The 14,568-nt window shown below is 44.1% G+C and overlaps 1 protein-coding gene across 2 annotated transcripts in view; it reads left to right on the forward strand.

Annotated features, from left to right (window-relative positions):
* Positions 1-14,568, forward strand: part of LOC147685309 (ectonucleotide pyrophosphatase/phosphodiesterase family member 7-like) — a 232,918-nt gene that overhangs the window by 188,580 nt on the left and 29,770 nt on the right. The window contains exon 6 of one of the 2 annotated variants that reach the window (XR_015300687.1): positions 4,636-7,399. The exons of the other annotated variant lie outside the window; for it this stretch is intronic. The gene's annotated coding sequence lies outside the window, so the exon portion shown is untranslated. Of the gene's footprint in view, positions 1-4,635; positions 7,400-14,568 lie in introns of those variants that run through there. 2 annotated transcript variants of the gene reach the window in all.

Genomic DNA, 14,568 nt, shown 5'->3' on the forward strand with positions numbered 1-14,568 from the left:
CAAGGATGCCGTTCTATTCAACCCATTCCTCCAGGCTGATCAATAACACCCTACTCATTATTTTCATGGAGGAGTCGAGGAGTGAGATAGGGTGATAGTTCTTGGCCTCGCTCCTATCTCCCTTTTTATAAATAGGGATAATGATCGACTCTCCCCAAGACTGTGGTGCAGAGACTAAAGCAACAGCGTTAAAGACCTTAGTCAGCAGGGGGCTCCATAATAATACATCAGTTTTGTATAGGTCGATGGGGACCCCATCAGGTCCGGGTGCCTTCCCTCCCTTACTACACCGGATGGCATTATCCACTTCGGCGATTGTAATGTTAAGCGTTGTAGGGGGTCCAAGGTCCGCAACCGTGTCTCTCTCTGTGGGTGTCCCTCCTGAGTTAAATATTCTAGAAAAATGGCATACCCAGTTTTCCTCACTTACTTGGGCAGAGAGTACTGGGTATACCTCATCATGAAGGAAAGGGCTATTGACAGTATTCCAAAATAACTTGGTATCTCGGAGTTCTACGGCCTTGGACATGTTGTCCCACGCTTCCTCTCTTAATTCCTGCTTCCTCAAATTCAGGTGCATTTTGTAAGTGCTCCTTAGGGAGCTAACCGCATCCCTATCCCTAGGTTTACTAGCAAGGGCATTTTTTAGATTTTGTAGGGATTTTGTGCAAGCCCTATTAAACCACCCTCTAGAAGCACCTTGTCCTTTTACCTTATTACTGGTCAAAATCTGTTTCGTGGTCACATTAATTGAATCAAACCCAGTTAATATATCTGCCCGGCCTGTATTGGGCTCGAGGCAACATTCCACCTCCTGGAGGCATGCAGACACAATTTTAACCAATAGCTGCTCCTCATTATGTCTCCCCCATTTGATCCTAGGGCCATTTGGTCTGTGCGGGATTAAATCCACCACTGTTCCATGGGATACAACAGCCTTCTCCCCCCACATAAGCAGGTGCGTTATTAGACAATTGTGGACACTAAGGGCCAGATGTAGGTGTCCATTTACCGACCGGTAACGGCCGATTTCGGCCGTTACCGACTGCTAAATGGTCATTAGAGATGTAGGAGCCCTTTTTTACCGAATCAGTAAATTTACCGAATCGGTAAAATACCGAATCAGTATTTTTACCGATTCGGTAATTTTGAAATGTAGGTGGGACTCTTCTGAGTCCCACAGGCCTTACCGAATCGGTATTTTACCACCCAATCCAATTGGGTGGTAAAATACTGATTCCAGGTGTGCATGCACATGTGTGCATGCACACCTATGGCATGTGACAGACGGACATGCCCTTAGGGCATGTCTGTGTGCCACATGTCACACATGCCTCAAATCGGGGTGCCAGAGGGTGTCAAAGTGACACCCCCTGCACCCTTGCAAGAATCGGTATTTACCGAATCTGTAAATACCGATTCGGTAATGCCCATTGATTCCTATGCGCATTGAAGCCCATAGGAATCAATGGGCATTACCGAATCGGTATTTACCGATTCGGTAAATACCGATTCTTACAGAATCGGTAATTCAGTTACCGATTCTTTCTACATCTCCCCCCCTCAATTTTACCGATTCATAAATACCGAACCGGTAAAATTCGGTATTTATGAATAGGTAAAATTAATTTACCTACATCTGGCCCTTAGAGCCATATCTAGTACTTCCGGGACAGTACACAGGGTGTTTATGCTTGCAGAGGCTATAAGATAGTCTATGATAGTAGCGGAGTTCCTTCCCACAAAGGTTAGAATCGAATTGCCCTTGTTATCTTTCCTTGGGGACAATATCAACAAATCCAGTTTAAGCAAGAGAGTGTTAAGTGAGTCCCCGTAAGTCGTATGTAGAAAATGGGCCCGATCCTCCCCATCCTCCCCTCCAAAACCACACACCCTTAAGAAAGAAAAAGGGCACATATGAATATTAAAATCACCACCCCACAAAATTTCGAAAGGAACACCCTTTTGCCCACACAAGTTATCTACTGCATCCTCAAGTTCATCAACCACTAAAGAGCTGGAGTGGTTAAACACATTATTATAGTGGTTAATTATTAAAACATTCCGACCGCCCTTATGCTGCAGCCATAGTACCTGTGAATGTGAGCCAACTGTCATGTGGGTTTTAACTCGTACCGGAAGACTCACTGACAACAGAATCACCAGCCCACCTCTAGCTCTACCCATACTGGAACTCTGAGCCGAACAGTTATAGGCAACATAGCCTTCTAGAATGATATCTTCAGTACACCACGTCTCCTGGAGACAAAGAATATCAAATTTGGTAACAAATTCCGACCAGCTGAGGCGGTCCGTCTTATTACACCAACCTGCGATATTCCAGCTTATTAACTTATATCCATTTCCTTGGGTACTTTCTTCCCCGGCAGTATGTATTCCCATAACGGGGAGGTGCAGGGACCTGTTCAGTGGTTCAGCTAAAGACATACATGTTACAGTAGATAAAAGGTTAGACCCCGAGGTCTCCATCACATCAACTCCATTGTCAGTGCCCTCCATACTGGTGGAGTGTATTCCACTTCCCTCATCCCCAGAACTCAAAAAACATCAATCACAATCATCTAACCCATTAAATATATCGAACCTGTTTGTGGTCTCCAATGGCGTAAATGGTTTTAGATGGTCCATTCTCCCGTTGGTGGTTGTATTGATCCTGGAAGGTACAAAATTCCACCCGTAGGGATCAGGAGCCGGTACAGAATAAGGCACATATGGAGGGTTCCTGACATTCTGTAAGGTCGAAGGGTAAATATTAGAGTGAGCTTGTATTTGCAGGTGATGAGGGAATTGGTGCTAGGGTGGAAACACCACTGATCTTGGATAGAAATACGTCAGTGGTCGGGGAATGATGCGATTGTTAGCATTTCCTGGTGGCCAGTTTAATATAAAATGGACAGCATTTTGATCTCTAAAATTCACTACCACCACATCACCTTCAATATCCTTGGGTCTGCCCCCCAACCACTGAAGGCGGCGGACATGTACAATTTCGCCGCTGATATTGCTTGCAATTGGCCTATATAAACTCAGCCAATGCATGATTTTGTTCTTCAGTTGGGCAAAACCTTCCCGCTTGTTCTTTTCCAGCTCAGGCACCCCTGTGAGGACTACCACGAAAGGCACTGCTTCCGGTGGGAGTTCTGAAAGGGGGGCCCTATTTGGTCTCCCCCGGGTATGCCTGAAACTTTCCCCCTCCCTTGTTGATATCCCCAAAGATACATTACCCAGACCCTTGGATGGTCTACTAACTAATGTAGCCGCAATCGGGTCGGGTTTGTTAGTTGGTAATTTAGGGGGTGGATTATGTTGCTTATTGTTTTTATTATGGGGGGGTTTCGGGGTAGCTGGAGTCAAAATCGGTACAGGGGTTGGGGCAGAAGTAATAGGTTGGGTGGACGGTGTAATAATTTGCGTAGCGTTATTTGTAACTGGCTTTGTAGGGACTTCCTTTCTTCCCAGTTCCCGCTCTATTTTCCCTAGTCTTTCTTCCACCTTATTCAGTCTCTCTATAATTGCTAAGGAATAGCTCCTAATTATGCATTCAATGCTATCCAATGTAACTTGATTATGGACTACTTGCGGCACAGTATCAACTGGGGTAGTGTCAATATTAACCTCCCTGTCTATATGTATGGGGAGTGAGGGTGATGGCGTTGGGTTTATTACTTCGGGGGCAGCTATTAAAGCCTTGTCATTCCCAGTGATAGTCTTAGTCTTTTTGCCAAAGTCAGAATGACTTAGCTTTTGTTGTTGTGGTTCCCCACTTTTCTTCCTTTTTTTGTTAGGAGGTGGGCCATAATTTCTAAGTGGCGTAGTTTTTTTAGCCCTGTTTCGTATAATTTTACATGGCATAGGTGTAGGGGTAATCCGTGTCTCAATTACAGTGGAAATGCTAGTGCGATTAATAGGCGTGAGAGCATTCGCAGTGATCTTAGGGCAGGTACTAGGTATCGGCGTGCAATCTCTAAATATAAGGGGCAAACTATCCAAGAGAAGTACATTATCATTGCCATTTTGGCTCCCCTCAGTTGTGGTGGCAACTGGTAAGGGTGACTCTATTAATGACCTATTCTTCATACTTTCTACAGAACGGCTGCGTTCCGCTCGCCGCTCTGCTAAAGTGATTTCCTTGGGAACATCAGCAGCAGTCTTTGTGAAATAATTATCCAGAGTTCCATTCAGCGTGCCCCCTAACCTGTCCGGCATAGCAGAGTCTGTGCTTGCTACTAACAATGACATTTGTAGGGGACAGACACCTATAGATGAAGAAGCAGAGTAAATTTACTCAAAATATGCACAACAGGGTGATAAGCGGGCCGGGGTTTGGGCCCAGTCCAGTCTCCTCTGGCCTCTGAGGGCCACAGAGGGCCCGCCCTTTGCCCGGGCTTAGCCCCGTGCTTTGTCCCGCGCGCTTCCCGCTTCGCGGAAAGCCCAGACTACTCTTGTAACCCTCAGCAGGCATGTGGGCGTGGCCGCTGCGGGAAGAGGCTACAGCTGGTACAATCGCCTCACAGTCCCGCAGCAGTAGGGAGGCGTCCACACAGCCCCAGCAGCAACACAAGCAGGGTTACAATTCCCGCGAAGGTCCAGCCAGCAGGGCAGCAAACAAGTGAGTACAATTCAACCCATGGGGAGGCATTATCAAAGCTAGATTTGGTCAAATGTTGTGCCACAATCGCACTGGGTAAAATGGGATTTATATTGCAATCCATCACACTATAGTTTGAAAATGCTATACCGGGTTACGGCTATAAAGAGCAATCCGGATGTTTCACGACACAAGCAAGCTGTCCTCGTTGTTGTGAAACTGATGCACATTGGAAGAGAACGTGGGGCAAATCAAAATTAGGGGGACCACCTCGCTCCAGGTCATTTTGACACTCACTCCAGTCCTGATATTTTCACTTTCACATCATTGATTTCACGTGTGTTATTCTAATTAAGTTAATAAAAGCAAAACAAGACTGCGAGACCGAGACTGCATTAGGCTATCACACACAATTTCAGGACTGTAAATGATCTCTGTAATGACCTTAGAGAGGTTGCCATCTGAATCAACATTTTTGAAAGACACTATTACATGTTCACGATGTTAAAAAGAGGCAGTGCTTGCTGTAAACACCTTTTACCACTGCAATATGAAAGGCGATTTGTGGAGGTGATGATTTGGGAAAATGATATTTGTACTTTTTTGCTGTGTTGGAATTTTTGTGGTGTTGATGTGTTACGTTGGGTTTTCTTCTGCTGTTGTTTTTTTGTGCTGCATTTTCCATTGTGTTGTACTGTGATTCTTGGGCTGCATCTGTGTTGACTATGTTGCTGTTTTGTGCCTAGATGTTTTTACGTTGTTACTCTGCATTTATGTCACCGTGTTGTGTTCTATTGTGCCCCATTGTCTAAGAAAGTAAAATAGCACTGCTCCAGCTCTTCAACAGCATAAGACACAAGTCAGCCCTAAACTGTGGCACAGATCAGGCCTTAATTTAGAACCTCTAATACTTTATGTGACACGTCCTCCTTCTCAACTGGGATTTCATCTTGTTGGACTTAAACCCTAGAACTGCATCACAGTAAGTGCTGAGTATAGTTACAAGACTGCTGAAAGTTGATGTCTTGGGCACTTTATTGTCGTAGGTCTGCACTAACAATTCTTGCATGTATCACCTTACAGACTAACCTGAAAACTATACATATATCATCAAAATGGGTAATGGTAACATCTGTAATTTACAAAGTTTAGAAACAACAGAAGAGTGTACTACGGAGGCACACGTTATTAGTTTTATAACCTCACCCATTCTCTAACACCTGCTGAGCCTACAGCACCTCTATAGCAAATATCCCTTTTCTGCATGTCCACCCCAGCTTTTTGTCTTTTTCTGCACTCTATTTTTGCGGGTATTAGCTGTGCTCTGTGACAGTGCTATTCCGTGCCAGCGTGCGTACGCCTGCTCTTGCCCTAAAATTGTATGGGTTCAATTGGCTTTACTCAATTTTCCTATTCAATTTTCTTATAGGTCCATGGCAAAGTGTGCATAAAGTTCACCTATAGCATGGAAGGTTAAATATCATATGTGGCTTGCAGTTTGTACTTACACCCCCATATATAAGGTAAAATAAATCTCTTCTAGGATTACCAAGGTGCTCCTGCTAAGCTGCAGTTTAAATGCATTGCAGTGATACATGGCAGGGAATATGCCTTTGCCATGTAGGAAACCCCCATTTTTTTTATAAACAAACTGTATTGTTTTTTGATTAATGCATAACAACAACTTCAGTGCATTCATAGAGCGAAAGTACATCCAATAAGAACATATTAGCAAATATAGACATTCCTGTATACTGGGCCACAGTTTGTAAGCCCATAGTACTCCCACCACTTCCCACAAATCTTGTGATGTTTCTGAGGACATTTTCTTGCTGTGTAAGTCACTTCCTCTAGTTTAGAACACCAATCCATGGCTGTGCATCAAGCTGTCAAGGACGGGGGAGATGGTGTTGTTCGATATTTTGCATTATCTCTCTGGGAAAAGCCTATTTTTATTTATTTGTAAGTCATCTCTAAAATATGTCCTGTAATCCCACAGGTTAGGGTGCTACTATAGGGCACATTACATATTGAGGGTTAGTGTGCCCTCAAAGAGAAATACATACCTATGCTTTTTCACTGTGTAGGCCTTACTTGGCTTTTCCCTGAATAGGCCTAGATAGGCTGCCTATCTCTGCTTAGGAAAATGTTTCGAAAAAAATCAGATTTAATGGTGAAATCAGGTTTTTGATAAATTAAGCAGAAAAGTATCTTTGTAAAAATGTACTCTGGGCTGCTTGAGGCAGAGGTGGCTTAAAACTAGTTCTACTTCTTATCACACCTCCAGAAATGGAATACACAGCCTTGCCTGAGAGAGTTAACTACTCTGGCTCAGAGGACAATGCCCAAACTCGCAGCCCAGGAAGGAAAATTGGTGTTAACTGCTGACCGCTTAACAGGAACTCGTTATCCCGGTGTGGACTGGGATGGTTGAAAGAACAAAGGGCAGCTTTATTACTACATTTTGTGACTTGGAGATGTCAAGGAGGACTTCTCCTATTCATTCTCAAACCTCTACTCTACAGCCAGACTCCAGCCACCAGAAAGCAGAACCAGTTCTGATTCTGTCAAGTGGAAGGAGAGCTTAACTGAATAGGGGCATGGCTAAGGGCCTGAGGACAGACCTGGCAGGTGGCAGCTGGATTCTGTCATCCTGAAACATGGTCTCCTGAGTAATTTTACCCTATGGCAAAGAGGAAGGCGGCAGAGCTGCAAGAAAATGGTTAAGATTGCATGGTAGAATTTCTCCAATCACTTTGTAGCATACAGTTTAAATCTGGCACCTCAACCGGCACCTCCTCAAAACATTATTAGACCTGGGAAGACTCCACCCGAAGAAGCAGGACCTGCTGGAGAATGACTCCTGACCCATGAGTCCTGCTGGAATAAGAGGTCTTACCCAAGGACTCCTGAATCTTGATGGCACCCTGGGTCTGGAACTGCTCTTCAAGGGTTAGGGAGTTGACCTCCTGCTTGCCTGCATCAGGGACACAAAAATCAGAAGAACTCCTGACTCCCAGAGGGCCCAGGTGACTAAAGAGGATGAATCCCTGCAGATGACCTGGATGGAGAGAGGCCTGGCATCTAGAAGTCTACCCTGATGAGGTATGGTCTGCATCACTGACCAGAAGAACATTTCTCAGTAATTGGTAACTGAGTTTGAAGGTAAATTCTTTGACCGACATGACTCGCTTGGGGCATCCGAACTCCCCTCCATTGCTGTTGGCCTGGTATTGTGCCAGGATCCCATTCTACTGCAAACTGTTGTTTTTCCATAGTGCTTGACTTATTCTATATGCATTCTGCCATAAAACATCGAAAAAGTCCGATCTCTGGTCCACGTTAACATATGTTGCTGATCTTGATGTTTTTTTGCTGATTACATTTTTTTCCTCTATTTCTCTAACTTAGTTTGGGAATGTCATGTGTTGAGTTCTTTACTTTAAAACTGTTGATACGTCTTGCACTGAACATACACTTCTGTGAAGTTTTTCTGCTACTTGTGCCATAGCTACCAGGGGCTGAGTAGGGATACTCTGAGAACTGTGCTATGAGTTAACAAGAGTTGTGCCAGTTTATTCCATTTTAAAAGCAAAACTACTAGTCCCAGAATGCAAAGCATTGTCACTGCCCATTCCCCACACAGAAGCAGGGTCCACAATATCCAGAGGCATGCCTGGCCTTAAGTCTGACTACCTTCTTTTTGAATTGAGGCTTGAAAGACTTCAATTTGTCTTCCTGTTAAATTATGTATTCAGATGAGAGTTGTGAATCTTCTTCAGTTTCATGTGCTCTACTGATCTGAGCTCTGGCCGTCCATCTCTCTTTGAATGTTTATAGAAAGAATCAAGAAAGGAAAAGGACGAACATGTATCAGTGTCCTGATACCCGTCAGGCGGTCTAATATTATCACAGTTTCACAGGTTATACCATTTTTCAGTGGGTTCCTGTTGAGGAGGCCCATCCCCGTGACTAAGTCTTGTTTTTTGTTTGTCTTATTCCCCCAAGTCTTCTTTGTAGAAGAGCAGAATGCTTGCTTAGAGTTATCCTTTTCAGAATTACTCTTTAATTGTGGTTTCCCAGCTCTGGCTTCCAATCATCGGTTTCGTCAATAATTTTAGGCAATTCACGCTCCTGCTGTGCAGGAGCCAAATCCCGTATGCGCTGGCATATAGCCAACACTGCTGCTTCCCTCTTTATGTTACTTAATATAATAGCAGCTACTCCAGCAAAATTGCCATCAGCTTTATCCCCAAGTCTGGGGCCCATGCTGCCCCATTCTCAATCTGGAGCTGTTTCAGCCCTTCAGGCAAAACAGCCAACGACTGGGTCTTGTGCAAATTGTTAGTATTTTGTGTTTTTCCTGCAGGCCCGTATAGAGAAACATCGTCTTAAGCTGACTTGATTTTTGCGCAATCCAGAACGGAATCTCCGCCTATCTTACTGGAACTTTTCCAGTGACTGCATTTAGCATTTATGGGCTAATGCTTGGTGTAGCCAATTGCGTTTGTGTAGCTGTAGTGGCCCGTACAGGGTTTAGTGTTAATGTTCTTATAACAAACTGAGTCAAGCATCTCTATATTGTTACTAGATCTTTGTATAGTCTTCGCACCGCTCCTGTCTGTAAATTATCAACATTAGGATGCGGTGTGTAACCGGCTAAAACAGTTCATGTTTCTCTCTCATTGCTGAGAGGAATGAGTCTAAAGTTTGCTGTTGTGTGTGGTAGAGCACCATGAAACCAATTTGTATTGTCTTGGTATGTTAGTGGCATTTGTATTTCTTCATATGGTGTATAATTGTCTGGTACTTCACCCTGTTTAAGTGCAAAATAGCTGTGTGGCCTGCAGCCGGGAAGTTAACCCATAAATAGAATACCTCTGTCTAAATGCTTCGTGAGCCTCAACCACAAAGACCACGTCTTTGCCCGTAGCTGCAATACCATGTTGTATTAACTTCTGAGTAACTGCATGTTTGAAGTTTTCATGGGTGTTAAATGTTGCAGCATCTTCCTCCGAAGACATTATTAAAAATGTATTAATGAATTACAGAGTTGGTAACACAATGGGAAATAGATCCTTTGATAAGTTCAAGCCTGAACAACCTACAGCCAATTCAAAGGAGTTACCTACTCAGCTGAGGAGGATAGTCCCTACCAACATGGATGCCTCCAGGTAGGAGGTAAGTATGGGTCTCTGAGAAGGTAAAATAGAACTACTCAGGTGATCCATTAAATAAGAACCAATTCTACCAACGTTTGCAGCACCATCTCATGTGGTTGCCACCTTCTCAGGAGCAACTACACATTTGTCAGGCAACATATACGTTGGGATGGTACCAGACAGATTCCATGCACTCCTGCAGGATATGTTGTCCTAGAGACCAACTGGCCCACAGTGCCACTATATGCATATTTAAACCTAGACAGGTAGAACATGGTTTTGGCAACCACAGAACATGACAACCCTGAGCTCTCCCAGGGATTGTGATAACAGATCTAGAGCCCATTCACTCAGTCACTCATGCTCTATTTGTCTCAGAGAAGGATACAGGGAAAACACAGTGGGTGTTTTCAATATTTATCCAACCAGTGTGATTCTTGAATAGAATATATGTGCTGCAATGATCAATAGACAGAAGCAGATGAAAGTGATTAGCAATATAAAGACAGTGAACATATATACATATATATATGTGATCATGGTCACTCGATGACCGAAACGCGTTATGACAAGGAAAAAGTGAAGAAACAAAAGAAAATCACACCATTACAAGTGGAGTTTGTGCTCTCTTTTCTCGCCGAAAGGAAGTGAAAGGGCGCTTTATATGTATATATATGTTTTCTGCCAGGAATCGCCCATTGAATGAGCCAACCCCATTACCTGAAGGGAAAGATGTAGGTCCGTGTCTTGGTCACAAGTTGGACATCCCTCACAGAGGGATCAGCAAGCAGCTGGGCTGAGGTTTCAGCATGTAGTAATCTCACAAATGAGAGCAAGTGCTCCTCTGCCTAACCCCGGAAATGCTTGTTTATTTATAACCAAAAGCATCCTTGCTCTTGAGCCTATACCATAGTTAGGCTGACATTTTTGTGGTCTATTGATAGCTCCGTTGCCTTATGGCTGGAAACAAATAAGAAAAAACAACAATGGTCCAAACCGAAATTGTTCATTAAATCAATAAATGATGCGCTCACAGTTATACATTTTTCATTGTTCAATGAGTGTTTTGAATTAATCTACTCTGTAGAATTAATCAGTGAGATATATTTTTCAAATACAATAAAGCAACTACCTGAAAAACTGGATTTATTCCAAAAAGGAGTTTTTAATAGATTACTCCATCACAACAAAGTTAATTATGTACATTTTTTGCATCTTAAATGCTAACTGTAAAAAGGGGAGCAACCTGCTTCTAAAAGGGGGTACCAGAAAAGGAAAATTGGTGATTGAAAGAAAAGGGTGTAAGCCTCAACGTAAAAGTGACATAAGGTTTAGGATAAATGGAAAAACAAAGCTGTAAAAAGTCCAGCTGGTTATATAATAAGGCCACTGTTGTTTGTTAATCTTTTTGTCATTTATACAGTCTCAACTGGCATGTATAATGAAATTTCTCAATAAATAGTGGTCCTTTTTTTAATAAAAAGAAGAAGCGTCGACGTTTCGACCCGTCTTGGGGTACAGGGGTAACTGGGAACCTCGACCTGCGGGTCTTCCTGAGGACGTGTATGACACAACCTTCATACCGTAGCTATTCAAATTGTGAACCTAAAAGATTTCTTTAGGGGGAGTCCTTGGTCCTCCTACACCTCTTGTACCGGGCATTGTGGAATCCCCAGCAGCGGACGCGCAACTCGGCAAGCGCCAATCGGTGCCGACTGGAACAGTGTCCCTCCCCGAGTAAACAAGTAAACAATTCCACGAGTGATGGCCGAAAAAGACACTTAAAGTGATTACCGGTGTCTGGTTGTGAGCTGCACACTACCCGAGTAAACTTTCCAGTGAGTGATGGCCACGTAAGACACGACAAGTAATTGACGGTGTCCGTTTGTGAGCTGTGTCTGCAACCAAAAAGTTCTGAAATTGGCCCCCCTCCCACTTTCTGTTTACGCCCAAGATTGACCACGACACGCGTCTATCCCCAATTCAGTTGGTGTGGGGCATACAACGGTCAAGCACATACTTCGTTCATCCAGGTGTAGGAGGACCAAGGACACCCCCTAAAGAAATCTTTTAGGTTCACAATTTGAATAGCTACGGTATGAAGGTTGTGTCATACACGTCCTGAGGAAGACCCGCAGGTCGAGGTTCCCAGTTACCCCTGTACCCCAAGACGGGTCGAAACGTCGACGCTTCTTCTTTTTATTAAAAAACAGGACGACTATTTATTGAGAAATTTCATTATACATGCCAGTTGAGACTGTATAAATGACAAAAAGATTAACAAACAACAGTGGCCTTATTATATAACCAGCTGGACTTTTTACAGCTTTGTTTTTCCATTTATCCTAAACCTTATGTCACTTTTACGTTGAGGCTTACACCCTTTTCTTTCAATCACCAATTTTCCTTTTCTGGCACCCCCTTTTAGAAGCAGGTTGCTCCCCTTTTTACCGTTAGCATTTAAGATGCAAAAAATGTACATAATTAACTTTGTTGTGATGGAGTAATCTATTAAAAACTCCTTTTTGGAATAAATCCAGTTTTTCAGGAAGTTGCTTTATTGTATTTGAAAAATATATCTCACTGATTATTTCTACAGAGTAGATTAATTCAAAACACTCATTGAACAATGAAAAATGTATAACTGTGAGCGCATCATTTATTGATTTAATGAACAATTTCGGTTTGGACCATTGTTGTTTTTTCTGATATTGCTTATTACCCAGGTCCAAGAACCGCTTTGGGTTACCCCATTTTTATAATGGAAACAAATAAGGACAAGTCACAATGTGTGTCAAGGCCTTGTAAGTGGTGTTCAGGGTGTTGTTATAATGTTCCTTACTAAGTGGAATCTGTAAACAATGTAGTTTTAGGGAAATTAATCCTGCATTGTCACGCACCCAAATGTGTGTCAAAATTTATTGTGTGAAAGAGAAGTCATCTTAGGAAATGTATATATGGTAACAATGGCAGCATTCCTCACTCGGCCTAACTAAGACACATGACAACGTGGAAAGGAGGAGCTATTCACACAATGAACTGGGAATCTTGAGAAGTCTGGTGACAGTCAGCCATCTGACCCAAAATGCTATGAAAATTGCTCTACAAAGGAGTTTTTCTGTATCACAATCTTTCTTCATGCAAGGAACCAAAACCTTTTTACTCTAGTCAGTCATCATTGAAGTTTCCAGCAACTAACCAAAATTGGACCACCCACTCATCCATTCAATATACCCTCTTTCTGTAGCAGGTTTGTAACAATTCCTGTAACACCAAAAGATAATGTGCACTCTTTACAAAAGAAACAGCACACCATCACTTAAACAGAGTTGTGTTCATGCAGTATCGCATAATATTGCAAGGTCCCTAACTTCGTGTAAAAAGTTCCTATTTCTATCTTAACTTTAATGTATTTATGGCTGTTGGCTTAGGAGTCCCTATACAAACCCTTCTCATGAACATTTCTATTCATGTTTCTGCTCATATATCTATAATCTATATGTCCATCTTCATATACAGAAATTGAAAGCGGTTAACAGGTCCATAAAGGCCAGGTACAGTAGGCAGCACTTAGCGATGGTGTATTTACAAGCTATCAAGTGTAAATTCAAGCACTGCTCCACTGTACATAGCCCAGGATGAAAATCATACTAGCTAGGGGGTACGATTTTGTTGTCAGTGGCCCATGTCTGCTTTCGATTGAGTGAATAAAAGTAAATTGTGGCCGCTGTTAATCAAATTAGAGGTAGAAGTCCCTTTAGTTAATTTTTTACACACCCTTCATGAGCAACTAGGGCAAGGGTACAGTATGGACAGTCAGGGGAGCTCTTGGACACCTTCCCTCTAGCAAGTGGGCTGCGTCAGGGGTGGGTGCTAGCAACGACCGCAACACCATCACCCTGCTCGACAACCTCGCCAACCTCGGTCTCAAGCAGCTGGTGTCCACCCCCACCCACCTCGCCGGACACACACTCGACGCCGTCTTCTCATCCAGCAAAGACATCGCCTTCAGCCACGCCACCGGACTCCACTGGACGGACCACAGCTGCGTCCACTTCACCTTCAGAAGAACGACGATCCACCACCACCAGCAACAGGTTGCTCGAAGAAGCTGGAACAAGATCACAGCCGACCAGCTCGCCGCTTCCCTGAGCCAGCACCCTCCCGCCAGCTCAGCGAACCCCAGCCAGGCCGCCGACAACCTCACGAAGTGGATCAGCAACTGCGCGGACGAACTCGCCCGACTGAGGACCCCGCCCAGCTGACCCGGCAGCAAGAAGGCCCCATGGTTCACCGACGAACTCAAGAGCTCCAAGAAGAACTGCCGAGCCCTCGAGAAAGCCTGGAGAAGGGAACCAACACCGGACAACATGACCACCCTCAAGCTTGCCACCCGGAAGCACCACCAACTGATCCGCGCCACCAAGAAAACTGCATTCAAGGACCGGCTGGACAACAACGCACACAACTGCAAGGAACTCTTCAACATCGTGAAAGAGCTATCCAACCCCAACGCCGGAAACAACCACATCACCCCATCGCAAGACCTCCGCAACTCCCTCGCCTCCTACTTCCACAACAAGATCGCGGACATACACAACAGCTTCAGCACTCAACCGACGCACGCCACGACCGAACCACCGCCCCCCACCACCACCCTCCGCGCCTGGACTCCGATCAGCACCGAAGACACCGTACGCATGATGAACTCCATCCACTCCGGATCTCCAACCGACCCCTGCCCTCACCACGTCTTCAACAAGGCCGACCCTGTCATCGCACCCCACCTGCGGGACA

This window comes from Lissotriton vulgaris, chromosome 10, assembly GCF_964263255.1.
Source record: "Lissotriton vulgaris chromosome 10, aLisVul1.2, whole genome shotgun sequence".
In the NCBI taxonomy this organism is placed as follows: Eukaryota; Metazoa; Chordata; class Amphibia; order Caudata; family Salamandridae; genus Lissotriton; species Lissotriton vulgaris.